The following is a 27,385-nucleotide window of genomic DNA, read 5'->3' on the forward strand; positions in this document are numbered from 1 at the left end:
TCCGCTTCTCCCTCTGCCTGTGTCTTTGTGTCTCTCACGAATAAATTTTGAACAAAAAACCCACCCTCTTTCGTTAATCACAACTTTTTTTTGTATAAAGTTAAAAATTCCCAAGATTTTTTTCTTCCCACCTTAGCTACATTTTACCAACTTGTTTCTAAGCTTTTTCCTTTTGGACTTTCATATTGCTACAATTACATGTTTTAGATAGATCTCTTCTGGATTCCCTTCAATGTAGTCAGCTTAATTCTGGTAGACCCATGGGATATGGGGGGGGGGTTGTCTCATTTTGTTTTCCAATGATAAAAGTTAATGCCTTCTAACGCCTGGATCAAGATACACCCAAAACCAATTGGAACACCATGTTGGCTCATTCTGTGAGACTACAGTCTCTTCCCAGTCTGCCCCCCTCTTCTATCTTTACATTTTTGTAGTTGATGAGTATTGCTGGTTTACTTAAATTTGGATTTGAGCATCTTCTAACATAGAGAATGAAATCCATTCTAAACCAGGAGGATCACCCTCTAGGGTCCCCTTTGGGAGACTCTATTATCTACTCCACCTTTTTTTTTTCCCTTTTACTATTTTAAAAATTTTCACTTTAATGGTCCTTTTTCTTGTCTGGCCTTATTTAAAAACACTGAATCATGAATGAAAGATCACCAATACTGAAAAAATACAAGACTCTTAAAGTATGAGCAACCATATGTCAACAAATCAGTCAATCTAGAAGAAAACCAATGCTTGGGAATCATGATGCCTGATTTCAGGCTGTATCACAAAGCTGATCATTAAGACCATTATAGCACTGGCACAGACACTAGATCAATGGAACAGAACCCAGAAATGGACCCTCAACTCTGGTCAACTAATACTGGATACAGCAGGAAAGAATATCCACTGGAAAAATGACACTCTTCAAAAAAAAAAATGGTGCTGGGAGAATTGGACCACCACATGCAGAAGAATGCTACTGCACCATTCTTACACCATACACAAAGATAAACTCCAAATGGCTGAAGTATCTAAATGTGAGACAAGAATACAACATCCTAGAGAACGGACAAAAACCTTGAATTTGTCCACAGCCTCTTGCAAGACCAATCTAATAAAGGTGAGGGAAACCAAAGCAAAAATGAACTTGGAACTTCGAGATTAAAAGCTTCTGAACAGCAAAAGAAACCAACTAAAAGACAACCTACAGAATGGGGGAAGATACTTGCAAATGACCTATCAGATACAGGGCTAGTATCCAAGATCTATAAAGAGCTTATCAAACTCAACACCCAAGTAAACCATCCAGTCACTAAAGGGGCAGAAGACCTGAAGTGTCTCCAAAGACCTACATATGGCCAACGGGCATGTGAAAAAATGCTCTATCACTTGCCATCAGGGAAACACAAGTCAAAAACCACAATGAGACCGCCTGACACCAGCGAGAATGGCGAAAATGAACAAGACCGGAAACAACAAATATTGGAGAGGTTGTGGGAGAAAGGGGAACCCTCTTGCACTGTTGGTGGGAATGCAAACTGGTACCGCTACTCTGGAAAACTGGAGGTTCCTCAAAGTCAAATACCCAAAACCCGACAATTGCACTACTGAGCACTTACCCCAAAGATATGTAGTGAAATGCTAGGACACCTGCACCACGATAGCGGTGATGTCCACAATAGCCGAACTATGGAAGGAGTCTCCATGTACTTCATCAGGTGACTGGATGAAGATGTGGTCTGTATATGCAATGAAATATTACTCAGTCATTAAAAATGACAACCACCATTTGCTTCAGTGTGGGTGGAACTGGAGGGTATTATACTGAGTGAAGTCCATCAGAAGGACAAATCCTATGGTTTCACTCATACATGGAATATAAGAAATAGTGAAAGGGATTGAAAAGAGGGGATCTGAGGGGGGTTGGAATTAGAGGGAGATTAACTCTGGGGAAACAAAGGGTTGCAGAATGAGGGGTAGGTGGGGGGGATAGGGTAGCTGTGACAGACACTGAGGAGGGTATTTGATAGAATGAGCACTGGTTGTTATAGTAGGTTGACAAATCGAATTTAAATGAACAAATATGGAGTACCTATAATGTATAGTGGTAATCTAAGGGAGCAAATGTGCCTCCACCAGCAAGGAGCCCCTTCTCTAGTCAGTGGTGTAGACCATATAGCCAAGTGAGTATAGGAAAGTCTCAGGTCATAGATCCTGCAAGGACTTTGTGTTTGGTCTTCTACTTAAAGCTCACCACTAGATTCCCATTTCACTCAATGCGGAAAAAATAGCCATTAAGAGCCTTAAGTTCTTGTTGTAGAAGACGGGTGGTAGGGAAGAGACCAGTTAAGAGCACCATGTAGAAATCAAGATGTGGTTTGGCCCAGGGTGTACATGGCAGTGGAAGTGAGAATGGGCCCAAAAAACCTTTTTTTCAGGAAGGATGAACAATTGCTGGATACTCGAGGTAGGGAGGCCAGTATGAAAAAAGTTCAAGAAAGTGGAGTGAGGAACCAAGCTTGATCAATAAGAGCAAATAGCTTTGACAGTGAACTGCTTGAAGCTTAAATTCTCATTAAATTCTGCTCAGAGCTTCTCCTTTCCTTGCGCCTCATGCTAGGTGGTCTTGTTCTAGAACACCAGCATGGACCACAACTCCAAACAAAGGACCTCCCAACGTACCATCAGGGAACAAGAACTTTGGCCACAAATGCCCAGTTTCCTGGTACAATCAAATATGACAGCACTCCAAAGATCAAGGAGATGGAGTGGAGAGCCAGCTTTCACTCAGGAACCTGACCAATAACCCTTCTGGGTCTACAGTGTGGGCCTTGACCTTCATACATCATAACTGTGCTCACTAGGACAGGACACGGCTTGAATCCTCTGTAGATGAAGTAGGAGCATCCTACCTAGCAACGTCTTGTGTTCTGCAAGAACACTTGGTTTCCTTGGCAAGGTCAAGAAGTGTGCTTCTTAAGCTCTATGCTGTCTTTAACTGGCTAACAAGGTGAGAAGTACCTTGGAATTCAAGATAGTTGGGTCTTAGGGGTCAGGGATAAAGAGGGCTTTTTTCCTCAGGTGTATCTTATGTAAAAACTACACATGCTTGTTATACCTTGAGTTTGGGCACATGTTTTGATCATGGTACTAGTAGTTTATACAAGAATATTCTTACAAATTCACACACACCAGAAACCATTGACAGGTTCCTACAGGGAACCAAGACAAGGGAAAGTTAACCAGAGAACAATCTGTGGTGACAAGTGACCGTAGCAAGAAGAGTCAAAGAAGGCTGAGCCAATGCGAAATAGAAAAAGGTGACCTGAAGTCTTCTGTTCAGGGAGAGCCTGTAGCCCTGGAGTGAAGGAAAGGAAGCTGGCTGATACCATTTAAAAAAAAAAAATCTTAACCAGAAGCCCAGAGAAGCTGGGAAGTTCATGTCTGCAAACCAAGTATGGTGTTTAAAAAAAAAAGAAAGGCGGGGGGGCTTCTAGTCTGAAACCACCCACCTCCTCTAGAGTTACCACCAGGATAGACTCCACTTCTAGGACACTGGTACCCCTGGTGATGTCCAGTGAAATCAGATTCTCCGTGGGCCTCTAGACAGGCATCGAACACAGGAGATTCCAGGGCCACACAAGGCCAAACTTGTGTTCTTCTAAAGAATGCATCAGGCCTAGGTCAAATGACCGAATCCTCTCAAATACCGCTTTACTCCCACCTCCCCGAGGTTTGAAGGACAGTGATGGGTCTCCCCAGGTGATAGACCTCAGCACAACACGTACAGAGGATGGAGTCTGGCCAAAGTTCTTCAAACGCCTTCAAGTCAGGCTGAGCTTGACTTCAAGTCAGGCCTGACCCTCATGCACAAACTAAGTCAAGTCAGCATGAGCCTTAGGATCAAGGTTCAAACCAGGACCAGAGATTGAATGGGAATAACCCTCAGACGCAAGATGGTAACCTGGTGAAACTGGAGTCTTTTGACCTCGGAGTTAGCTTGGTCTCAAATTTGTTGTACTGACCTTCTATGCAGTATGAGCTTGTGATTACTTGTGTCAGATGACATCCAGTTTGATAGTTCAGTCACTGGAAAGTTGCAGGCATTTAGTGACCCCTCTCTAGGCATGTATCACTCCCAGGACCCTGGCATGAGAGGAATTGACTATCAAACTAGCAGGACTAGGCATGCTGCTTCTCTAGGAATCTGTGATCAATCAACTGAGGCTTTTTGTTAGCTCTATATTGTATTCTCTCTGCCCTAGATCCTTCCATATTATCTGTTAAGTTGTATACTACGTGGCATGGCCACCCCTATACTGGCCTGCATGAAGCCAAGCCGCCTTGGCTCTGCATCCTACTCCAAAATAGCAGCTGTAAGGGTGAACTGTTCCACAGGTCTGAGCCCTCCAAGACCCAATGTGCTGGGTCTTCCAATTCTTCACATTAGTGCAGAGACAGCAACTTGCCCTTGTCTTGGAAAGTATCTCCTGACCAGTTCCAGATCCCTGACCACCGTAGTGACCCTGAGGCACATCTCTCCCTAGAGCATTCTCCTTGCATGTGCTTGAAGCACAGCCAGATTCTTAGCACCACCACCCCATCCCAAAAATCAGAGGTCCCTTGGCTTTTTGACATGGACCAAGTAGAGCTCTGACCTCTCACCAGCCAGAGGTGCTAGCTCCATGAACTAGGTCAGCTTGGGAAAGCCCTTGCCTAGAGCTGGGCTTAGTGGTCAGGGCTGCCTCTGGGACTCCTTCCCTACTGCCTACCCCTGGCCTCTAAGGATGTGGCTATTTCTGTCTGTCACTGTTCTGTCCTTGAGTAGAGGAGGTATACAGTACTAAGTCCATCTGCTTGTCTTTGGGTCTGTAACCAAAGATATCCTGGGATACAGGATGCCAGGAGCTTGGGGAAGATGATCTTTCCAATGATCCTGCTCTGACTACAGTATTCCTAGGACAAACTCTCCTGAAGGGACTTTCTTAACCTGCCTGTTCTACAATCGTCCTGGGAGATGAAATTCTCTGTAGAACTAGAGAATAGACCTAGAAGTTTAAGGCTGACCCAATTTCCTGCATGTTGCTAGAGTTAGGGGTACCTCAATGATATCAAGGCGAGCCCTGGTTCTGCAGACCACTTGGTTCTATTGACCCAATCTGAACAGATTACTTCTGCTCTACCTCAAGTTCATGAATTCTCTTCTGTCCTCTCTATTCGAGTCCAGCCAGTGAGTTAGAACTTGGGAAAGTCCAATAGTTCTCCAACTGAAATGCACGTCTTCTATTTCGAGATTTTCTATTTTCCATTTGTTTCAAGTGTTCATAACTGTTCATTGGAGCATCTGACAACCCTTCTCTGATCGTTCTAATCTGTTCTCAGTGTTCACTTCTTGTCTGTCTTCCCCCTTCAAGCTGAAATTTTCCTGGCTCTCAGTAGGAGTAATTTTCGGCTGTATTGAGAAATCAGGCTTAAAATCCTGTTCTTATAAAATAGGCCTATGTCCCCATTTGAGCAGGTAGTTAATCAGCCCAGAATGTACATCACTTTCACGAGCTGTGGATCAAATGTCCATTCAAAAAAAAAAAAAAAACAAACAAACAAACAAACAAAAAAAAACAAAAACAAATGTCCATTCAGTTAAGCACCTGCAGAGCTCTCCTGGTCGGTCTCCAGGTGTGTTGCCCAGATGGCAAGACTCCAGTCATTCCCTCCATGTTAGCTGGAGGGGGAAGTGTGCTGCTGCCCCAGACTCCAGGAGGTGTCCCTCTCCTAATAACTGTAAAGGGAACAGCTTCTTCTGTGAACTCTGCTGTGGTAGTGCTCATTATGGTCAGAAAGGAGCTTGGGTTGTTTTCCTCTCACCAAGAATGGGCAGGTGCCAGTAAAGCACTCTTGTCCCATTGGGTGTCCTTGCCTCAGGCTTCTGGCTGGAGTTATTCCTTGGGGCTATTTCTTATCTGTGCCTGTTGGCATCTCCTGGCTGCAGACATCTGCAGCGCCCAGGCAAGGGCATCTAGGAGCTTAGAAGATCACCCAGGAAATTTTTTTTGCTGGTTTGTTGCTCATGTCTCAAGATCCCTAGCAAGTATGCTGACTTCTCTATTCTAGAATCTTCTGGCAGGGGACTTCTTCAGGGAATAGGTCACTTCCAGCCACCACTCTAAAATTAAGCTGCTGACAACAGGGACTACTCAAGACCATGAAAGAAGAGTGAATTTTGTTTTTTTTTTTTTGAAATACAGAATTTTATCTAGAAACTGTTTAAAGTAGAAAAAAACCCTGTCAAGAAAGACCAGGTGGAAAATGGGTTCCCAATAAAATGGTATTTTAGGGCAACAAAAGTCTAAAAGGCCACAAAAGAGAAATAGCACCACTGTTATTTGAACAATGGCTAGTTACTTGCATTTTTTTGGCATTGTTAATCACTGAATCTGGGTTGTCCTCTGAATTCCACACAGAGCATGCACTACACAACAATTTTATCATAAAATATCTGCTTTCTACACACATTTTAGGACAAGCTACCACCAGGAACAAATCAACACAAATACATTGGGGGCTGAACAATCTCAGTAGTGGGTGACACACATTTTGCAGAATTCTGCCAAACAAAGGAACTGAATAGGCTAGGGGCAAAGCAATGAGGAAGAGTTAAGGAATGAAATATTTTAAATATTAATAATTAATTCAGACACGGTACTGTATCTTCTGCAAAAGAAAATGAACATTTAGCAACACGCTAACGAATTTTATCTCCAAAGAGATTAGTGCACTGGCAAAGTATTCCGATAAGAGTGGAGGGTGGTGGACAGCAGGTACCGAGAACACCCAGCCTTGCAGATCCTAAGGTAGCAATGGCCTTCACTAGTCACTCCCTTTGCCAGAGGTCCAGAAAGACTTGCAGCGTGACCACCTGCCTGCTGAACTTACACTCTAAGCAGCAAACTTTAAGGAGCCAAAGAGGAGTCCCCAGTGGGCACAGGGAGCCGAGAAGAGAAACATGTTCAATGTAAACTTAAAAGACAGTAAAATGGGACATGAGCTCCATTCAAATCCCAGACATGTGGGCAAGTCCCCAAAAGTAGTTGTTAGATTTAGAAACTGGACACACCTCCTTTCCCAAAAACACAATACATAGAAATTTCAGGGATAACTGGAAAAATCGTCAGAGAAATGTTCAATGAAATTCAAGCTCTTCAACATCCCAGGGCTGAAGCGTGCCCTCTATTCATCCAGGCAACAATGCCTCTTGCTTCTTAGAGGAGGGATACGATTGGTCAAGGACACCAAATGGCTTTACAGAGCAACGTTTTAAACTTCCCTTTTGAGCCAATGTCTAGGTCTTTGAGGATTCAAGCAGCCCTGCAAGGCCTGTGAACAGCAGATTCCAAAGGTCCAGAGGTCTGGCCCTTCCTTCCCAGACACCTTGTCAAACATGTAACATCTCCTGTCATGGTACATTTTATATTTTGAAATATGGAAGCATATTTTAAATACTCTTAAGGCATTTATTTATTAAAACGTTCTCTGCCAAGATTTCACGTTAGCTTAAAATTCAAATCAGTCTTTACATTTCTCTACTGAGGACTCCACCTGAGTGTATAACATAAAAAGCACCTTCTCCAGCAGTGAGTGTTACCAGCATCCACACAGTGAGCCCCATGGTCAGCCTCTCTGTTCTCCAGGTGACCCAACTAGGTGTTAATACTGCTCTGCTACAGGGTAAAAGCTCCCAACTCAAACTCATTGGAAAAGGGGTGAAACTTCTGCAAAGTGCACTTTAAGAAGAAGTACTGTTTGCTCATGAAAAGAAACCAGTGAGTCCTCTAAGAATAATAAAATGGGATATTTTACAGTTAAGCACATGTTTTGGAGTGAAGAATTCGGATGTTGCTTTGCTGGTCCAGGCTGTTAATACTCTTCTTGTTCCTCCTGTGGGCCCCCTTCATCAGGTATCACAAAGCCTTCATCTGTGGCATAGAGAATGTCCACGATCCTCTGCAATACAGGGTTGTTTTCCCCTTCGTTCTCCTGGCAAATCAATTCAATGTTTCTTAGCTTTCCAAAGTAGAAATCTCTCTCTTTCTCCAAGTCTTCGACGGTAAGTTTCAATACATTGACCTGCTGCATCAATTCAGCTGCTTCATCATCCCCGTTGCCCACACCAGGATTCTTTCGCACCACACCCGGGCCAGCCTTAGGGGTTGCATTAGTTCTGTGTGTTGCAATGGGCCTCTGTGGAGCTGCACTGCTAGAGCTGAGAGGTTTCTTCAGTTTGTTCAGAACTGGAGCAACAAGGGAGGGAGCCACTGCAGTTTCTTGACCTTGTCTGGCAGCTACAGGGTCATAGTCTTTTCCATCATAGTTTGCATCAAAAAACTTCTTGAACCACTGAACAAATTCAAAATTGTCCTGAAACTTTCCTTTTAATAATTTGTCCACAGGAATTATTTTGTCAACACCCATTCTCTTAAAACCTGCTTGTAGTATTTTGAAGTTCTGGATGTATTCATGCTCTAGTGTAGCCTGGAATTTCACTTTCTTCAAGGCAATGGAGCCAGGGAATAGCATGTCCATAAACCGACAATAGGCAGCCCCTGAGCACAACTATTCAATCTTTGTCAGATTAAGCTGCAGAGACTCATTGATGCAGGCCAGCATATCATGTCGACTTAGGTTATCACTGGTGACGGACGTTGAGTATACGTTCACTGCCATCTTCGGCTCTCGGCGGGACCGCGTCCACTGCCTGTGCCCGGCTTCGATTCCGTCTTCGTCTTGTTCAAACCGCCCGACCCCTGAATTTGTTTTTTTAATATATACTTCCCAGAATCTCTCCTTACTCCTAACTATAGTTGGCAGCTAAGTATTATCAAAGTACAAAAACCTTTTGGTTTGCTTATCTTCATCCTTCTGGCCCCCATTCCCATCTTCTGACACTTAAGCAAAAACAAAGCTATCCTGAATGTTGTCTCAGACCATGACTACTGCTGTGAATATAACAGTTTTAATCTCCTATTCACCCATGGATGAGCAAGTAAACAATTACCACTGTACGGGGATATAATGAGATATCAGAAACTTGTCCTACATACAGCCTAGGTGAGGACACATGCCATGTGGGCCATATGGAACAGGGACAACCAGGAGTTGTAAAAGGCTGGCTCTGTAGTGACAAGGATGTGGGTGTCCTCTGGTTCCCATGGAAGATGTCTTAAGTTTTGTCTAATTCTATAAGCTAGCAGGGAATGGAAACCAGACACCTAGGGATAAGCAGAAGCTGTGCCTAGTCCCTTAACAAGAAGGGTTGTCTAGCTGGGGGGCCTCCTCCACAGGAGCAGAGTCTAGTGGGGAACTTGTAAGGCCATTCAAGGCCCTCTGATCTTCCCCAGGGAACAAGACAGTTCTTAACACAGGGTCTCTATTTTAGGCCTAAGCCACTCTGGAAGAACCATGGTCTTTACCCTTATGCTTCAGACCAATTAGTACCACCTCTAAACACTTCAGAAGGCAGACTTCCTTCTACAGATTTCCTCTAATACTTCAATTCCCCAATTCCCCTCCTATCATTAATACTACCTCCAGTTTTAAGCCTCTTGCAATAATCAGGACTGCTGCTGACTTCATTCCAACCCTATCAGCCAAAGCCAGTTCATCAGGAATATATGCTAGTGGTGGGCTAGGTTCGAAGGAATCAAATAGACCATTGCAGAAATGGAAGAATTTTTTTTTCCAACATGCTCTAATCCACTCAGAATCTTGCACACTGAAGTCATCATACATACAGGGCAAAGTCAGAGCTTTTATATTTGAGTTTATTCTTCATTTAACTTTTAAAACACTACTATAGTTGAATATTAAAACAAAAACAATAGCAAGTAGTGAGCTATGATTATAGTCCTTCACTCATCCACTACTGCATATAAAATGCCAGCAGCAGTGTTATTCACCAGCCCCATTAAGAAGTCTGACACTGAACACCACCCCTAGGATGATGTTCATCATCCTCATATGCTTCCCCATTGTAATGGTGCCGTCTTTCCTGATTGGGATCAAAGTCCACAAGTTCTACCTGGTCCATTTCATCAGTCTCTTCTACTTCCTTCCTCTCAGGTAGGAGTTTTTCCAGCAAAGAAAGTTTATCAGGAGAGAGAAAGCCGTTCTCGGGGAAGTTTACCTTAAATTCGATGATTAGGCGACCCTTCTCATATGGTCTATGATAAATTGGCATGCCTTCACTTAACACACACTTGATATCCCCATGCTTGACAATCTGACCTGGATGAGAGGTGATGACGATGGTTCGGTTGTCAAGAGTAGATATTGGCTTTTGAAAGCCACACAGGGCTTCAACCAGCTGTATATCCATACACATGAAAAGATCTTCTCCTCGTCGAGTAAAAACAGCATGGTCCTTCTGATCTAAAACAATGATAATATCTCCTGGTTCAAGTCCTGGTTCTTGGTCTCCCTCACCATGGAAGCAGAGGTCAAGATTGAGGCTAAGTCTGTGATAAACAATACTTGTACTCTCAAAACAGGATGTATCCAAATCGGGTACTACTGCTATGCAGATACCAGGCTTAAATCTGCCTGCCCCCCTGCTCCCTACTAATCCTCTATTGGGGCTGATTGTTAGACTTCCAGATATTTAAAATGCTCTCCCCTCCAGTAGACTGTCCTTCCCTAAGGATATCCAGAAGCCCCCAAATTAAGGCAAGTACGGGCTACTGGAAAACTTCTAAGACCGATACTTCCCTCCTGCATGATACACAAGCGTGGATTCCCATGATAAGAATAATACAAATGGAAGGTGGTCAGTAACTCCTCTCCTCCAAAAAAAAAAAAGCTACTTGTGACACCTGCTCTTGTCTAGAGGCCCAAAAATATAAATTCACTAGCTATAGTTGAGCAATTATACTTAGTTCTTAGTTGGGTAAAGAGGAATTGGAGCTAGTACAAATGCTTCTTGCTGGAACTAGAATATGGTCAAGAACAAGTCAATAGGTCAAAAACAAAAACCACCTGGCTTTCTAGAACTGACCCAGCTGTATTTTTGGACCAGTATTCAACATGAATAGCACTTAGTAACCTAGGTCCCTGGCTACTAGGTCTCTAAGAACTAACAAGCTCTGTTTCCAATAACTTTGTATTAGAGTTGGATGATGCTTTAAAGATTCTGGTTAGGATTCAACTGTACATCTGTTAAGTCAGATGATTCTACATCTTTGGCAATTAAGGAGTAGGAGTGACTTCAGTCTAACTACAGGCTACATTCCCAGGAAAGCTCTCTAATTGGAATTGCTACAATAGTTAAGATCTGGATGGTCTTATTTCTTCCGTTGACCAAGAGGCCAACAAGGGGGACAGGGATGGAAAGAAGACTTATAGTGCCGGTCTTCCTAGCAGTTCTATTGAATACCGGCAAACTTGTCACCCCACAACGATGGAATGAGGGCACTAAGATCTCTGTTGCCTACATGCAGATAAACTTCCAATGACCGAGTATCAGTAAGCAGCATGATTTTCCCCCTGAATCTTGTAGTTCTCTCCTGTTTCAATTTTTCCAGAAGATATTGAGAAATAGTCGGACAGGATGGATGGGTATTAAGCCTAAGACGAGGGCAAAAGAGCCATCGAACTTGGATCCAAGCCCAAAAATGCCTTAGGTCAAAGCATGCAGGTATTCTACACTCGCATCTGTTTGGCCACTGACTGTTGAATACTAAAGGGAGGATTGTGGGGGGAAAGTGGCTCAAATGAAGCAAATTCTGCAAGAGCTGGTAGCTGAAATGACTTAGGGTCTTGCTGCTCACCTGTAGCAAATGAGGCTATGTAAAAGGACCTCTATATCCATGGTGATACTTGAGTTCATGGAGCTGACCAGTCTGTACTGGCTAGGGAACAGATTCTTAGGAGTTTTTAGCTTGAGAAAATCCAGGATGACTGGCGATACCTACTCCATCTTTCTCCAAAACCAGCCAACCCAAATACCCAGCTTTATTTTGTGTTGTCTCAGTTTATGGTCTCAAGATTAAATTTGTACAAGAGGACTTAGCTGAACTAGTAAGATACATTAGGACATGCTGAAGTAGTATGATGGGCCGAGACCAGGGAAGGTCCGAGGTGCAGGTCCTCTGTTAGACCCAGACACCCTCAGGAATGGCCAGGCCTTGGAGTAATAGCTCCTGTTAAATTTACAAGGTTAAAGGGATAGAAATATTGGTGAAGGTCAAGACCCTTCTGCCAATAGATTTAGTCAAAATGAAAGCGAGAGGTTGTATGAAATAATAAATGATCCAGAAAGAATGTAAATTCTACTCTTGGTCTTCAATGTCCTGAGCTGTACACAGGACAGAAAAGGGAAGAGAGCAGACTTGAAGGGAGATCTCTGGGGTAGTGAGGACTTTGTGATCAGGATTTGGGTTATTGGCACAGGCACTTCCAACATGGCTTAAATGGCACCCTTGTGATGAGATGCACAGATCTTAAGTGCCTTTTCTTTCAAAGGGAAGAAGCTGTAAACCAATATCGAACTAGAACATGCATATTAACTACTCTATGTACTTAGGGCAAACGCAGCTGACGCCTGTAACAAATACATCAAAAACAAAGCAAATACCAAAATGGTAACTGTAGTGACTAAGTGGTGCAGCACTATAAAACTTCAACTTTTCAATACGCTTAAGTTTTTTCCTAATGTGGGGTAGGGGAGTAGGTAAAAACGTACCTGGAAGCCTGAAAGTCAAAAGCTGATAGCTTAACTCCTCACACATTAGCGTTTATTCACTTACAGAAAAACAAGATCTCACGGGCCATCCCATAGTTCTTTTCCAACTGATTGTATTAAGCCATACTTTGCTATCCTACTGAAAACAGGGAATTCATTTGTGTACAAGAAAACCCTAATCCTCAATCATCATAGGAACTTCTAGATAAAAGAGCCATTTGGTAAGTACTTTAAGACCTTGTGTCTCAACTCTCAGACCTATAGGCAGTTACTCCCAAACAGCACCTTACTCACATGGACATTGTAGGTTAAGTCTCAAATTAAACCTAAATTAAGACTAACCACTCCAACTGAAAATCCATCTGTAGGATTCACTTAGTTGATCTGGACTTAAGTATAACTTTGTCTTGGGAACAGATCATTTTTTCCCCCCAAACTTCTAAAGTGTTTTCTCAGAGCCTCTCAACTGATCATAATACTCTTCAGAAACTCAAAATTCCAAATTTAGTATAACATCATGAAACAGAACTATCATAGGCTCATTATGCCCAGGATGCAGAAAGTTCCTATAATTCTATGTTCTGGCTTTTTTTTTTTTTCTGTAAACCTCTCAGATGTGATTATGCTGCTAATTTGTAGCAAAAAGGAAAACTTGGTATAGTGCTAAACAAAATAACTGACTCGTATATGTCCCGGTAGAATTTGGTATTGTGAAACGGTGAACTGAAAGTCCAGATTGCCGAAAGAGAAATGCTGGAGAATGCTAAAGAGACCGGAAGTAAAAAATCAGGGGTGAGTGGGCTAGTGGGGGTATGCGGCCAGGCAGGCCCTTGGGTACAGGGCCCAAAATAAGGGCTCCACCAGCATGGCTGAGGTGGTGGTCTACCATGATGCTCCTATCTTTCTAACGTTAACTGGGTCTCCTGTATCTTGGAGGCTTTTTGCCTGAGTTCTGACTAGTGTTGAAAGAAATCAGTTCACATATAAAAATAGACCCTTCATGTGTGGTTCTGGATGAACCTGGGGGTCCTGGTTTCCTCACAGCTTGGAGAAACCTCCAAGAAGTCTCCAATATGAGAAAACCTCAGAGCCAGTAGGAGACCTGAGTGTTCATCTCCATAATTCATGTTCATTCCTAAATAAATGGTGATATTTCTAGGGCTTCTGAAATGCCTGTACATCCTCCATAGTCCTGCTAGGGCTTGAGGCTGAGAAACAGAAGATCTAGGCATTCTCTGGTTCAATGAAATATTCAGGGGCTAAATATTCAACTACCCTCCCCCCCCCAAAGCCTGGCTCTTGCTCTCAGGCTAGGGTCTAAGAGGCTCCTGACACAGCCAGGATTAGACTGAGCCTAAACCTTGCACTGATTAGGCAGTGTTAGCCCCTGGGACAGGGAGGGAGAAGGAACATGTGAATGGCCAGTCTGGCTGCAGGAACACCATTCCTGAGGCTCTATGTCCACATGAAGCACCTCTACCTATGGTTACCAAAACCCAAGTGCCTCATCCTGGCAAGGAAGCCCGCCACATGGTTATGAAGCACCAAACATCATAAAAACTGGGCTCCTCCCAGGAGTTCGAATTCTCCGTGGTGGAGCAGGCCCCAGGATCCTTAATTCCTACTCCTGGGAATCCTCTGGCCTTGATGTGCAGCTGAGCTCAAAGGCAGCATCTCCTGTAGAAGTTGCAGCAGGCTTTCCTGGAGCATAGTACTGAATCTCACCTGTCCCAGATTCCTTGGGTGGGACCATCTTGGCTTCCTTGGTGGTGCCTTCACAGCCGAGAAACTGGGCCACTCTTCTCATAAGAGTTATCAGGTTTCTATGGTATGGTCCAGGAGAAGATAAAGCAGGGGAACCAGAACTGGTCTCTACCAAAAACAGCTAGCCGTCTAAACATGTGGCTCTAGGAGCCAGGATAGTTCACATAGGACCGGATAGTGAAGCTGCTTGATCTAAAGGGGCTTAAATTAAGATGGAATGAAGGAGCTTGTCAACGTGGAGTCCCTTTCTTGGAATATACTCTAAGACCTCCAGGACAGTAGAAACTCACCAGGCAGAACCTTACTCCACAAATTTCCTAGAGGTTCTAAATGAAATACTGGAGTTACCTTGGCAGCACAGAAAGGGGCGATGGGGCCCAGTGAAGTGGGCATGCTGGGGAGAATCTATTACAGGAGTCCAGAAATTGAATGGGAGATCCTGCACTTGTGAAGGCTATTGGGGACCCACTAGTGAGTGGGACATGGCAACCCTAAGTTCACTTCCTACAGGACTAGGTTAAAGGCAGGGGAAGTGTTCATGGAATTTGGCTCCCTAATTAGCAATGGGGATTATTCCACACCCTTATAGTGACCCAAGCAAAGTGGTCAGAGCAGTTGACTATTGTAGTCAAGGAACCATGACTTTCAAAGAACTGTAGAAATGATTGAGAACATGTCCGATATTAAGCAGCACGTTTGGCTGAATATTAGGATCAAAAGATTAAAGGGTAAGGGACATAATACTCAAGCCTAACTCCTGAGCCTGATCACCATATGCATTCAGTTTTCCAAGACTGTCTAAACTTGTTCTGTCCATACTACAGAAGGACTGTCAACATAATTGTTTTTTTTTTCCCTTCAGGATGCCCAGCCAGTTCAGTGTCATGTTGACCATGCGGAGTAAGAAGAGGCTAGTATATAGGAGGCCTTGGTAAAACACATGTATCTCAGAGGGTAGGAGACAAACTCCAATTCTTCTGGAAATAAGTTCCCAAAATCTTGTAGAATTCAAGAGCTTAAGGTACACTGGGGCATCCCTTTGTAGGAAAAGAAATTGTGGCATCTTGCATCTACAACTGCAAAGAATCCCAGTGCCTGACAGGTGCCATGAGGGTTCTAGAGGCTATACTCTAGATCTAGGCATGTACTGTTCTAACCCACATACTCAATGACCTGGAAGAAGCTGTCAGCTTTGTTTGCGGTTGAGAGCTGAAAAGGGCTCTACAACACGTCCAGGCTGTGGAGCAAATGGCCTTGACATGAAACTTGAGCTGCATAATCCAGCAAACCTCAGGGCTGGTAGAGAGCTCGATGAGGAAAAAGGTGCACAGTGGCACTCATAGCACACCGTCCAGAGAAAATCAGATTGTGGGTTCCCAAGATCCTACCTAAAGGTATGCCATGTGCATATAGCCCCACAGAGAATGGTCCTAATGAAGCAAAACATTAGCCTGCTGTTTAAGCAGTTGAAGCAATAGTTTAGCAATGATCTGTGAGGATGGGTGCCATCCTTGAGGATTGAGAACCCTGAACAGAACTCTTCTGTGGTGGTCTATCCCAATAAAGAGAACATGGGTCTAGAAACCAAAGTGTAGAAGTAGGTGTGGTGATAATACTACCATTGCCACTGACCCATGGGGGACTTTGTGTTTACTATCTCAAACTTGGCTCTGCAGGGTTAGAGGCCTAGTTCCAAGAGAAGAGCTTGGGGGAAAGGATAGGAGGGAGGGCTCATTCTTGCCAGGGGACACAGCAAGGGTCCCATTGAATCCTAGGATATGACTGCAGCCCAGACAACTTGGATTCCTGGTATCCAGGACCCACAGGCAGGAAAAGTCATGACTGCAGCAGGGGTGGCTGACTCTGGCTGATCAGGTGAAGGTGTGGAGCTGCCAGTATACGAGGAGGGCAATGGGCAAAGTATGGTAGCCCAGTGATCTACTTGGACAACTGTATTCCCTTTCCCAGGTGTGACTATGAATGGACAAGTTTTGCAACCCAACCTGAGAAGAAGAAGTCTACTGGGGACTCCTCCTCAGGAATGAGGATTAATTCTCCCCTAAACCAGTGAGGGTAGCAAAGGTGGTGACTGAGGGTCAGGGGAATCTTTGGAGATGGGAGAAGACAAGGTCCTGGGACCAAATGCAGTGACACTGGCTATGCATCATATTGCTAGCCCTTTCCTCCCTTTCCTGAGCTCAGGAAGAAGGGGCCTACCAGGGCCTAGGAAGAGCTGTTCCCCCAAAACTCAGACCAAAGAGGTGTCACTCTGCCCTCTGCTTGATAGGTTTCAGACAATGGCCAACGTGACTCCAATTCCTGACCGTCCGCAAGTTCTCCAGAAATGCTCCTTTCTTCCTTGGAAGGGCATTGATCCACTCTAAGAAATCTGGAAGCTCAGGGCAGCCCGGGTGGCTCAGCGGTTTAGCGACGCCTTCAGCCCAGGGCCTGATCATGGAGACCTGGAATCGAGTCCCACCTCAGGCTCCCTGCATGGAGCCTGCTTCTCCCTTTCCCTCTGTATCTCTCTCTCATTAATAAATATTAAAAAAAAAAAAAACCTGGAGGCTCTAACTCCCCTCACAGCAAGGGGTCTATCCCCCGCCTGATCACAGAAAACATGCCAACCTGCTCACAAATGGAGTCTTAACACAGTATTTAGTAGGATGTAGGCCAATGTTTCTTGGAGAGGCTCAGAGGTGCTTGCGCTGAAAGATGATTCAGTGGCCTTGGAAATGAAGTAGATTGGAATTTTGAAGGATTGTATACTCAAAGCAAAAGTCAAATAGGTCAGCTTACCAGACTTAGAGTTGCTTTTCTCAGACATCCCAGAACTTGAAAAGCTGTTTTCCTGTGGCATCTGTGCATCTGATCACAGGCACAGCCATAATAGGAATCAATTATGGAAGCTACCAGTAAGTAGACTTGTAAGTAGACTTGTTCTTTCTCAGGACCGTAGTCCAAGGAAAACCTCCTAAATCCTTTCTTACCTGAATTTTTACTGGTATTAAACATGAGCCCAAAGAAAATAGCACATGCCTCAATATGGGTAGCCCTTACAATGGGAGAGGAATGTCCCCTCTGATCATTAGACACTTCGTGGGAGCAGGTGTTCAAGAACTCCCCTGCCTCTAGTGGAGGGTGGAATTTCCCGACACTTGCATTGCCAGATCTCCTTGTCCTAAAATAATCCATATATCAAGATCATTGGGAACAAGTGATTCTCAGGGTCCAAGCCCTTCAGAGAGAAAAGGACCAGTGGAAGTTAATACTAGGATGTTGGCAGGAGGCTTCTTGAAGGAAATTAAAATGGAGACTTGACATTGTACATCCTATGTGTCAAATACACAACAGCATGTACTTAGGTCATAGAGGGTCTTCACTACCCTAAAAATGCTATTCCACCAAGAGTAGACCCCTGAAGTAAACTATGAACTCTTAATGAACCTAAAACATCCCCAGATATTACAATATTGTAAATAAGATATTACAACTTTATTGGATGTGGATATTACAGCCCTATTGGAGGATGCTGATAATGGAGGTACCTATGCACCTGTGGGGCAGGAGGTATATGGAAAAATCTCTACCTTCCTCTGTTTTGTTCTAGGTCTTGAAATCCCACATTCCTCTTTGGATCCAGGGCCCTGTCTCACTCCCACTACCTCTGACTGGGGCATCTCTCCTTGCAGTTCAAGTCTCCACATGGCATCTTTCATGACCACCCCCTAAGTTCTCCAGAATCCCATGCCAGGGAGTGTCAAGTCTTCCAAAGCTAGACCCATGTCTGTGAGTGTACTGCCAGCACATCAGTTGCTCACTTTAGGAAGCAGGGTTAACTCCCTTTCGAAAAGAAAGCTGTTTCATGGGCAATTCCCAGTGTGAACACTTCTACTTTAATGGAACAGCTTATTCTAAGGATACAGAGTGTGTTGGTGATAATCTTGTACACACTTCAGAATTTTTTTTGGCCCTCAAGTGCCAAGCTGGCCTGTTAAGTTCCTCCCACCCCCCCACCCCCAAGCTGGCCAGTTGAAGGTTGACCTACTTTCACAGCTAGTTGAAACCCTATGACATGTGGTGTAGTATTTGGGTTCTCCTTTTTTCCTTTTTTTTTTTTTTTTAAGATTTTATTTGGGCAGCCCCTGTGGCTCGGCCATTTAGTGCCACCTTTGGCCCGAGGTGGAATCCTGGAGACCCAGGATCGAGTCCCGCATCAGGTTCCCTACATGGAGCCTACTTCTCCCTCTGCCTGTATCTCTCTCATGAATAAAATATTTTTTAATATTTCTATTCACGAGAGAAAGGCAGAGACACAGGCGGAACAGGTCTCTGTTCAATGGACTAAAAGTATAATCTTTGTAACACTTCTGGTCCCAGTGAACAGACCTGCTAAGCATCACCTAGGTCAGCTTGTAGTTCCTGACCAGATAGCCAGAGGAGTGTATGGCCTCCCATCACTTCATTTCCTCCTCCACTTCCTCCCCCTAGCAGGGCCCAGTCACAGTACAGATCTGGCCACTTCAACCAAATGGGGGACTTCCAGGGCACGGCCACTGGAGGTCCAGTGTGGGGTAGAGCTGCAAAATCACTGGCAAGGGCTGCCTATGAAGAATACACCGTCCAATCAAATGGTGGGATGACTCCTGAAATCACTGACCACTGGAGCCTGTCAGACAAGTATTCCCCTTTAAGGTAAACCTTAAGGATGCAAGGCCTATACTTCATAGCTGCCCTAGCCCTCACCTGTCCTACTGAAGTCCACCTCACATGTGTAGAGGAACAGCTTCCCAGTCCCTAGTGGGCAAACTTAGAAGTGGGAGACTGGAAGAAAGAACTAGTGCCCATCACTGCAGGCAGTCTCCGGGGGCTACTGGCACTCACTTTTACTCCTCCACTATCCATCCTAAATTCTCTTTACCAACCCACACCTTCCCTGGTCTCAGTGACTAACTTGATGATATGACTCAAACTCTCATTCCTGAGGGGTCTGAGTGCCTGATACTCCTCCCTTCTCAGGCTGGTGTTGCTGTACTAGTCATTCTTTCACTCAAGTGGGACAACATGTCCAAGAGGACTACTCCATGCCCTAGATCCCCTCCTGCTGCCTGATATCAAAGAAGCCCTATTGCATTTTGATGATCAGGGCCAATGCTCCTACCAGAATAGTGGCCCTTTTTGTCTGCTGGTTTCGGACACAAGGAACCCAAGATCCCCAGTAACAGTTAAGATTGGAAGGTCAACAGGATCCTATGGCAAGAGTGTGCTATTCTTGAACAGAATCTATTATAGAAGAAGCAAGAGTTGCAGGGACAGGAAGCACGAAGTCCCCAGCGAGTCAGTTATGGCAAAGGGGGGAGGTGCTCTGCTATTTCAACCTCTTGGTTTCTATACCCATGTGTCCCTTCCCCTAGGGACCTAGCCCCTTAGAGACCTCTGTTTGCATGCATCCAGGAGGATACCTGTCCTTGCAGAGGGTTGCCTCTGAGCTAGTGCTATAGCTATGTCTTCAGGAAGCTGTTCCAATGCTCTATCAGACCAGCACCCCCTGAAAGGCCTAGCATAAGCTTCAGCCACTAGATTCCAGGATTGTCTCCTCAGCATCTTCCACCAGAGAGGAAACCTTAGAGCCAACCCCCCAAGGTAGCTCACAATATCTCAATATTGTGCATAAGATAGTGACCCTTTTTCTAAGGAACCATTCTGCCAGGCCGTGGTCCCTTCTAACTTTTGTTAACTGTGTCCAGTGTCCTAGGGCTGAGTTATAAATGGATTCCAGAAAGGCCATGGCACAGCTTCTTGGACTGGAGAACCTGAAGACTGCTAGAAAGTGGTAGAGCTCTATCATTGGTGGTCCTGAATCCCACCGTCTCTCCTGGTATCAGGGTCTCTGACATGTCACCATGTTGTCACCAGAACTCCTTGTTTGGCCTCTGTTAGCCTGAACCCGAGGTCTTGCCACATATACCCTCACCTCTGCCCCCACCACATGCTCCAATCTGTGTTTGGTGGCTCTTAAGCAAGAGGTACTTTTCCCCCATGTCCTGTGACAAAAATCCCAAAGGTTCACAGCTAGCTCCTTGCTCAGCTGCAGACCTACTCTGCAAATATATCCAAGTGAGTATGACCTTGGCCAACTTTGGGTATCCTTCAAGGACAAAATGTCCTTGTCTGTCCTTGACCCTTGATTTGATTTTTTTTATAAAAATAGTGACACATCTTCCCATTGCCAAGTAACATCGAGGGATGGGAAAGCACAAGTTTTTAGAGCTTTGAATGAAAGACCTTTGTACTGCAGGCCAAAGGAAATTATCTTAGATCCCAAAGGGTGTTGTGTTCCCAGGCTGGTTTTTTTTTTTTTTTTTTACATGATGTCCCCAGTGGATTCTGATTTGGACGGATCCAATTGTTATGTTGATGGGCATCTGATTTGGGAACAGTAGGAGAGGGGCCTGATGGTGTCATCAGCTCTGAAAGTCCTTGGTCTTGTAATCACAAGATGGTTCTAGGAGGCTAGAAGTAGCTCCTCTACTTCCAACTAAGCCTGGGCGAGAGATTCCTTCATAGGATATAGCAATACTAACCTGGTTGATAGTAAGGAGGTCATGAGGGAAAGGCTACCAGGCCACACTGGTGACTAAAGCTGCCATGGATAGGGGCAAGTTCATGTGCATGAAGAATTAAAAGCCCAGGAGTACTGGTTCCAGGATGAGAAGGACTATCCTGGGAATGGTTCTGATAGCTTCCCAAACTGACTTCTCTACCAGTGCGTCTTGGCCACAGCCTCTAACTGCTGCTTGAACTTATAGACCATATCCCCCTCCAAATCAAATGGTGCAAAGGGCCCTATCTCAAATGAAGTAAACCATCTGGTGGAACAAATGCTTCTAGGTCTTGAAGTAATGGAAAAATGCTGCCAAGGATGAAACCTGATGGGGCTCTTCTGAGAGCTGCTCCCTGCACAGGGGCAGTATCCTTAACTGATGCTCCTCTGCAGTCCTCACCAGCACTAGAGCTCTGGGATTGCTTGAAGTACCTTGAATCTGACCACTGCTGTGAGGGTGAAGTAGAGGGGCAACCTGTCTGGAGGGGAAAGGTTCCCCCCCACACATTTGAAACTGGACACTTAGGCTCCTGAGGTACAGGCTTGACCCAGTTGTGCTGTGAGGCCCCCCTCTCCCTTTTCTGCCTTACATAACCAGTAAGAAGGGGACCCCAGGATGTTTCTGACCCTTTGTGAGCCTGGCCCGCTCTTCTAGAGGCCCTGGATTTGACACTAACCATGTTTGATAGGAGTTGAAGAAAATGATTCAGTCTTTTGTGACTAATGGTTTTTCTTCAAACCATCCCACCTGCTTTCAGTTTCTGATGGGTTCCTTTGTGCTGATGGAGATGTAGGAGAGGAGCTTATCCTTTGTAACAAAAGACTAAGTGATCTCTCATTTACTCAAAATCAATGTTTTCTTAATGTGTCTGAAGTTTCTGATGCAACTGTATATTATAGGCTATAACTCCTATTTCCAGTATACAATGCTACTAATAAAAACAGAACCTGAATATATTAAGATGTTCCCAGTGCTCAGTGCTCCATGAGCTACCAGAATATGGACCAGTCTGGAAGCACGGAGTGCCCAGCCAAAGGATAGATCTTGCTTCCTACTGCATCATTGGCACTTCACTTCACCCCTTGTCATCTCCCCAGTTCCCAACAAAGCTTGAGGGGCAGGAAGGCAAAGCTTGAGGATGTCTCCTCCTACCTCAAAACCCTCTCAGTTCAAATTCCTCCCCTCTCAGGAGGAAGAGAGCAGACCTTAAGAGGTGTGACTTCCCAGGAACATGGAGAAAGGCTTTCAGACTTTATTGGGCCCTAGAGAAGTGGAACTGTACATTTTGAGATCCTCTGTAGGAAGTTAGGCTGGGCATCTTTACCTAGCATGCCATGACTTCCTTCCCAATCATGTAAGGGGTGGGGGGGGAAATGTCACAGGACTCCAGGGTTGGGCTGTGGAGTGAGGTGGTCCAGCTTCCAGTATAACTGACAGGGAGCCACAGTGAATAGCTAGTTGGGGCCCAGTCTAGTGGTGGTTCAGAAAGCCGGAAGACCTAGATGAGACTCCACACCTGTTCTCAGGGCTCCGCTGGGAGTATTATTGGAAACAATTGGTTTCTTGACTGCTAAGAAACCTAATTCAAGACCAGGTACTGGGGAGGAATCCTTGGCTTGGGACTATAACAATGGTGTAATTCGGTGTGTTGGCTCCAGGCTTAGCACTGTGGGTCAAGCCCACATTGAGTTTCTTTGCTGAGGTTGGTTGGGTGCATGGCTGAATTTTCATGCAGCCCCAGCCAGGTCTCTTAATATCCATCACCTGTAGGACAGAGCCCAGGCAGGCTTGCTTTTTAAAACTAGAAGGCACATTGAATTCTATGTCGAATACAGCATTCCAGAAAAGTCTTTCGGGGGCTATCCCCTCACCAATGCTTCTGGATGTTTTTAGAATATAGACTCTCCTGGTCTTTCACCTTAATGTTCTTGTCAGTTTTCTTGACAACCCCTGGGTTGGAACTTCTGTTCCTCATGGCTCTAGGTGAGTCTTTTGACTCCTCTTAAATCCGGAGGCCAGAGCACCACAGGACTTCAAGGAGAACCTTCTGTGGGTTGTGGAATATCCAAGTTCCTACCAGGTCATCGTGGACTTCTCCACGAAGGGCTGAGGTGCCACTTGTTTTCCTGTACTTCAAGTTTGAGTCTGATCCTCCTGCTTCTTCCTTGCCCGGGTTCTGCTCTCCTTTAGATACACTCCCCTGATCTGTACCCTCACCCTCTGTGCTGCTGCTTCATCTCCTTTGCTGGCTCCTTTTTCTACCATGTTCTCCTTAACAGTTCTGTTCCATGGGACTCTAAACTGTTTATCCTGAGAATTCTCTCCAGGATGACAAACGAAAGCCCCGGTGACCTAATACCTCTAGATCTCTTTTCCACCTTGCAAATGACCAGCCTGAACAGAGCTTCAGACCCAGGTATATTCATCTACCTGTTTCATGATCTCTCCCACCACAAAATGGATCTTGTGTGCATTCTCTCCAAACCTATCTTCCCTTTCTGATAGCATTCTGCACCTAGATGGCCAGGTCGGAACCACTCTGCTGGATTCGTCTCTCTACCTAGCCATGCACCTAAATCTAATCCGAGTCTGGATTCTAATCCTCTAGAGTTTGGATTTAAGCAACAGGTGAAAGATTGGTTTGAATTAGTCTTCATCTCTTTCTCCCTGTTCACTACAGCAGCATTCTAACTTAATCCTCCTTTTTAAGCTTACCTCCTTCCAACACTTAATTCTACATAGTCTTACCTATATTCCACTTAATTGCCTTATATTTGTCATGTTTCTAATGTTGAGCAACAATACAGGGCAGGGCACAAAAGCAAGGGCTGTTTTCTTAGGAAACTGGTCCTCCAAGCTCTCTGGCTGTCTCCCTAACAGCTCTCCTGCCCTTACTGCTGCTACTTGCTCATCCTAAGGGGATGACAGGCAGGGCTGCTGGAATGCGAGCCTCTCAGGGGATCCGGAGACTAAATAAGGGGCCTGCCAGAGCTTTGCCCCTTTGAAGAGCCTTATTTTCTTCTGGAAGCTTCCTATGTCCTTCAGAAAGGGATCTTGAGAATGGAGTATCTCCAATTCAGGAAGCCAGGGAGAGAATTGGGTTACAGATTAAAAAAGATAGGGCAAGGAAGAGCAGCAGCAGAGGGACAGAGGGATTTGACCTCACCATGGAAACCAGTGCCTGGTAGGGAGCTTGGGGAAGCAGTGGAGGGCTGCTAAATACTGGAGGGGTGGAGCCTTGTGCACATGTGGGAGAGCCAAGCAGTGAAACTCTTCATACTCCTTGTTGAACTCCCTAATTTCTACTTTAACCTGGCAATTGTTAGACAGCCGAGCCTTGTGTAGTTCTCCATTGATTATGAGCAGTCCTGTGGATCCCTAAATGGGGAAATACAGTATGGTCTTTAATTAGCAACTCTATTTCCTCCTCAAAGTGAGGGGAAAATAGCTGCCCTTGCAGTGCCCATAGAGAGCCAGGCTCTGTCCTAGAATGTTAAATCAATAGTTCTTGTGGTCTCTGAGGATTAAACGGTGATGGGTAGAGATGCTCTCTTCATTAACTAGTAGAGCTCTATGTAAAGCTTCAGTGTATCACTTGATTCAAATAAACCCATATTGGACAGATTTTTCCAGGGACTGAAAAAGGCAAGATGCTTCCAGTAAAACAAAGTATAAAATTCCTGATGCTGGTTCTTAGCTGTAACTGAATAAACATGAAGCTTGTCTCTAGATCCCTCTAGAGAGATCTCATTAACTATGCGTGGGATGCAAGAGGTGGATGGAGCCTCCAGTATAACCTAAGAGACCGTCAGTAGCTCCTGCTGATCCCAGGAAACCTGCAAGTAAACTTCATAAATATGTTCATAAAGCACTGTCTTAGTACTGAAGTCTAGTACCCAATCTCTACTATAGACAGTATTTGCTTATGCAACTTAAGTAAACATCAGCTCACTAAGACTCAATCTTACAAATGGAATTCTGGTTAGTCCATCTTTTTTTCTTAAGATGTTTCAGTAGGATTCATGGTGATGGGAGTACTGTGGTCCTAGACAACTTGTGTATGAGGAGGTAATGTAGAAGATCTCTCTACTCAAAAGTATACAGAAGCCATCCTCCCACTTCAGGCGGAGTAAATGGGCTTGGTGCTTGACTTGCTCAAAGCAACACAACTAGTTACTGGTGCAGAAGGAATGGGGTATGCAGCCTCCCAATTAGGCTGAAGGCCTTTACTACCTGATGCTGGGGATCAAGAATTGAACTGTGCCTTAGATTTACCACAGACCTGGTACATTTGGGCTAACCTCCCAGATTGTGATGCTAGGTTTCCTGCACCTGTATACAAGGATGACCTCCTGGGGTTTTATCAAGTCTCTTCCATGGATGATAGAGTAGATATGGAGGATACTAAGTGAAAGCTAATAATGTGATGGGCATCCTGCTGGAATGCTAACTGAACTCGTGGGAAATGCCACTAACTAGACTTGCTGTGTTCAGGTTCTCTGGGGAAACGAGATAAATCAGATAAAAAGCTGGATCATGCAATTGTGTGGAGGTGGACAAGTCCCAAAATCTGCAGGGTGACTTGGTAAGCTATATACCCATGAGAGCTAATCATGTGGTTCCCATCCATAAGGCCATGAGGCTCAAGATCCAAGAAGAGCCAATGTTCCAGTCAGTCCAAAACCAGAAAAACTGACATCCGTGTGAAGGCAAGGCAGGAAGAATTATCTCCCGGAGAGGGTCAGTCTTTTATACTCAGGTCTTTAACAGCCCTCTTTAGTGTGAATGGCCCTCATCCACTCTGCTTTACTTATTCCACCAATTTGTGTTAATCTCCAGAAATGCTTACAGTTACCCCCCAGAATACTTGACCAAATATCTAGGCACCCAGTGACCCAAATAAGTGAACATAGGTAGCCATCACCCATGCCAAGTCTAAATACTCTAGATGAGGCCTTGTGTTCCTAGTTAAATTTGAACTACAGCAGTAGAAAATGGCCTGTAAGGAAAAATCTTAGAGATGATCCACTTAGGTAAGAGGATACTATCATATATACTAAAGCCCTCTCTCATGGAGTAGAAAATGCTATGGTCTAACACCTTGCCTGTAGCTTGATTGGAGGACATTCTTAAAACTCCTTTTTTGATGGTCACAGCCTGGGTCCTGTTCTGGTTTCATGGTCTTTGCAACTAGCACTTTAGAATTCAGTGTCCATAAGGGTGATATCAGGAGATGTTTGCCAAACTGGTGGTTCTCAAACAATAGTATACGACCCTCTGCCTGTATGCCACAGTCTCCCTCCTACTCCATAAGATGGGTTAATGTGACTCTTGAATAAGACAACCATATTTAAAGGCTTTAGCATCCTTATTCTGAAATGTTGAAGAGGTGGTACTATTAGTCTTATCAAAAAAGTCTATAACCCAGTGTCCTCCCAAATTAAAAACATTTTGGCTTTGAAACCTGTCTCAGGCCACTTAAGAATATATAGGTCTCTAGGAATTTTCCAGTAACATCCAGGCTTTTCTGTGAGGTCAGTCTAGTATAATATGCCATTTTATAGGGTTGGTGGTGCTAATGGACTCCTAAGGTTGTTTTCAGGGTGAATGAGTAGACCAATACATTTTGGGGAGAGACCAAGCTTGGCCCTAAGGGTAGTTTCTGCCACTATGATAGATGGCACTGAATACCTTTGCTTATAAAATGCAGCATTGGGAAGAACAAAAACAATACAAGGATCAGTGCTAGGAACAGTAAAAATTGTTTTCTATAGGAGCTTTAGTCTGATTGTCACATGACCTTTAAGAATGAGCACACTAATGTAAGACCACGACAACTGACTTTCTGATCACTTAAGCATCTAATCCAAGAATGAGCCATTGGGCTTCAAACATGAATGATCGTGTCTAGAGTTTACTTCCTATAGGGAATAGCTTATACCAGCCCCTCAAGTAGGTGAGGGGGACTGGGTATGTATGTGCTGAAACAAAGGCAAACACTGGAGGCCTTCAGCTGAAGCTTTCAACACTACCTTCCCTGGCCATCAGCTTAGCTGTGTGGCTGTTACCAAAAGCAACACTGCTTGATGCCCTGTTTTAGATCTTTTCTCTTTCGGGTAAGTGAGGAGCCTTCTGAAAGCAGTGTTTTTGCCACAAGCTGGTGAAAAGATACCCTGTCCCTCTTTACCGTCATGCGGAGTCTAGCATTCCCCTTCCCCTGGGAAGTTCTAATATTTCTGGTTGTCTACACAATGGACTTCTTGGATCAATTAACCAAATGGCTAATGAA

The 27,385-nt window shown here is 44.6% G+C and overlaps 2 pseudogenes; both read right to left on the minus strand.

Moving 5' to 3' along the window:
• Nucleotides 1–7,702: 7,702 nt before the first annotated feature.
• LOC140596373 (microtubule-associated protein RP/EB family member 1 pseudogene) lies at nt 7,703–8,774 on the minus strand (annotated as a pseudogene).
• Nucleotides 8,775–9,759: 985 nt separating this feature from the next.
• LOC140596355 (dnaJ homolog subfamily A member 1 pseudogene) lies at nt 9,760–23,071 on the minus strand (annotated as a pseudogene).
• Between the last annotated feature and the right edge of the window lie 4,314 nt (nt 23,072–27,385).

The sequence above is a fragment of the Vulpes vulpes genome, unplaced genomic scaffold (genome assembly GCF_048418805.1).
Source record: "Vulpes vulpes isolate BD-2025 unplaced genomic scaffold, VulVul3 Bu000000627, whole genome shotgun sequence".
Lineage (NCBI taxonomy): Eukaryota > Metazoa > Chordata > Mammalia > Carnivora > Canidae > Vulpes > Vulpes vulpes.